Below are 2,492 nucleotides of genomic sequence, written 5' to 3' on the forward strand. Positions count from 1 at the left end.
GAAATAGGATAAATAACTCCAGCATCTAGAAGTTTAATTACCTCAGCCTTAACGACTTCCTTCATGTTAGGATTTAGTTGTCTTTGAGCTTGCACACATGGTTTGTATTCATCCTACATTAAAATTTTATGGGTGAAAAAAGAAGGACTGATCCCTCTAATGTCAAAATTCTTCCAAGCTATAGCTCTATTATGCTCCTTTAATACTTGTAATAACTCATCTTTCTCATTTGGCTGCAAATCTGAAGCAATAATCACTGGTAATGTAGAATTATTTCTAAAAAATGCATACTCTAGGTGATTTGGTAATTGCTTCAGTTCAAATTTGGGAGGTTCTTCAATAGAGGGTTTTAATTTTAATTTATCGTTTACCTCAATACCCTCATAATTCTTCTATCTCAATGAAGACTCATTAGAATCTAAATAAATTTTTACCTCACCTATCAAAGCAGTATCGTCATCTACCTCCTCCCTTGGACAAGACACAGTTCCAACGTGTCCTTATGAGCAATTTCCTGTAATGAATCTTGAATAACATGGTTAATAGAGTCAATAAAATAACAGGAATCATCTTGCTCTCTAGAGAATCACTGACATCATAGATTTTAAAAATAATCTCTTCATCACCTACCCTAAGCATAAGTTTACCATCACCCACATCAATCATAGCTTTAGCAGTGGCTAAAAATGGGTGACCTAAAATTAAAGGCACCTCAACCTCCTCATCCATGACAAGTACAACAAAATCAATAGGGTATATGAATTTATCCACTTTTACAAGGACATTTTCAATAATACCCCTAGGATATTTAACAAATATATCAGCTAACTGAATACTCATCCTAGTGGGTTTTGGTTCCCTAAGACCAAGTTGTTTGAACATTCTATAAGGCATCAAATCAATGCTAGCACCTAAATTAGCTAATGCTTTTTCAATATTTAAACTACCAATAAAACAGGGAATAGTAAAACTTCCTGGATCTTTTAGCTTAGTTGGTACTTTATTTTGGAGAATATCTGAACATTCCTTGTTAAGTTCCACAGTGGATAGTTCTTCAAACTTCCTTTTTTTTTGTTAATAGCTCCTTCAAAAATTTTGCATATGTAGGCATCTACGAAATAGCTTCAACAAAAGGTAAGTTAATATGAAACTATTTCAAAATTTCAAGCAATTTACCAAATTGTGCATCCATGCGGTCTTTCTTCAACTTTGCTTGATATGGGATCAGTGGTATATATTCTTTAAGTATCGATTTTTCACTCACTTTAGGATTTACCCCCTCATCATTTTCCTTATTAGATTCTTGTTGTAGCTTCTTTTCAGGTTCAGCCAATACTTTCTTATTCCTTAGTGTACTTGCTTTCACATGCTCTTTTGGGTTGGGTTCGGTGTTACTAGGTAAACTACCTTGCAGCCTCTCTAAAACCACTTTAGGAAACTGTCCAGTCTGATTTTTAACCCCATGAATTGACGTTTGTTGATTTTTCAAAGTAGTCTCGGTGTTTTGAAAATGGGTTTCTGATACCGAAATGAATTTTGCTAACATCTCTTCAGGATTTGGTTTCTTCTCTTGCTGATAATGTTGTTGTTGAAAGCTTGAAGGGGGTTGTGGTTTTTGGTTTCCTTGACCACCCTATGAGAAATTTGGGTGGTTCCTCTATCCTACATCATAGCTGTTACTATAAGGATTATTTTGAGGTCTAGAAGTATTACCCATACAATTTATTTGCTCATTCTCCATGTTAGGACCGAAGGGTAAATATTCTAAATTATCCATTCCACCTCCATTTGCGTCGCATTGTAGCACCGGATGTACCTGCATAGAAACACATAAACTATGAATTTTTTTATTCAAAAGTTCTACCTGATTCAATAACATGGTGACCGCATCTAAGTTAAAAACACCGGCTGCTTTTCTCAGCTTTGTCCTCATGACTTGCCACTGATAATTATTTAGTGACATCTCCTCTATAAACTTATAAGCCTGTTCAAGTGTTTTATTGTTCAAAGTACCACCGACTACTGCATCGATTAACTGCCTAGTTGAGGGATTCAAACCGTTGTAGAAGGTTTGAACCTGTAGCCATTGAGGTAACCCATGGTGAAGGCATCTTCTCAATAAATCCTTATACCTCTCTCATGCATCATATAGGGTCTCTAAGTCCATCTGTATGAAGGAAGAGATATCATTCCTTAACTTAGTTGTCTTAGTCGGGGGAAAGTACTTCAGAAAGAATTTCTCGGTCATTTGGTCCCATGTGGTGATCAAACCTCGTGGTAGGGAGTTCAACCACTATTTAGCTTTATTCCTCAACGAGAAGTGAAACAACCGTAGGTGAATGGCGTCGTAAAAAACACCATTTATCTTGAAAGTGTCGTAGACTTCCAAAAAATTAGCCAAATGAGTATTTGGATCATCATCTTGCAAACCATCGAACTGAACAAATTGTTGAATCATTTTAATAGTGTTTGGTTTCAGTTTGAAATTATTC

At 35.6% G+C, this 2,492-nt stretch overlaps 1 non-coding gene across 1 annotated transcript; it reads left to right on the forward strand.

Annotated features, from left to right (window-relative positions):
* The first annotated feature begins 2,093 nt into the window (after nt 1-2,093).
* On the forward strand, nt 2,094-2,200 carry LOC121204052 (small nucleolar RNA R71). The gene has a single exon (XR_005898980.1). It is a non-coding gene; the product is annotated as a small nucleolar RNA R71 (small nucleolar RNA).
* Nucleotides 2,201-2,492: the final 292 nt, after the last annotated feature.

Source organism: Gossypium hirsutum, chromosome A07, assembly GCF_007990345.1.
Source record: "Gossypium hirsutum isolate 1008001.06 chromosome A07, Gossypium_hirsutum_v2.1, whole genome shotgun sequence".
Lineage (NCBI taxonomy): Eukaryota > Viridiplantae > Streptophyta > Magnoliopsida > Malvales > Malvaceae > Gossypium > Gossypium hirsutum.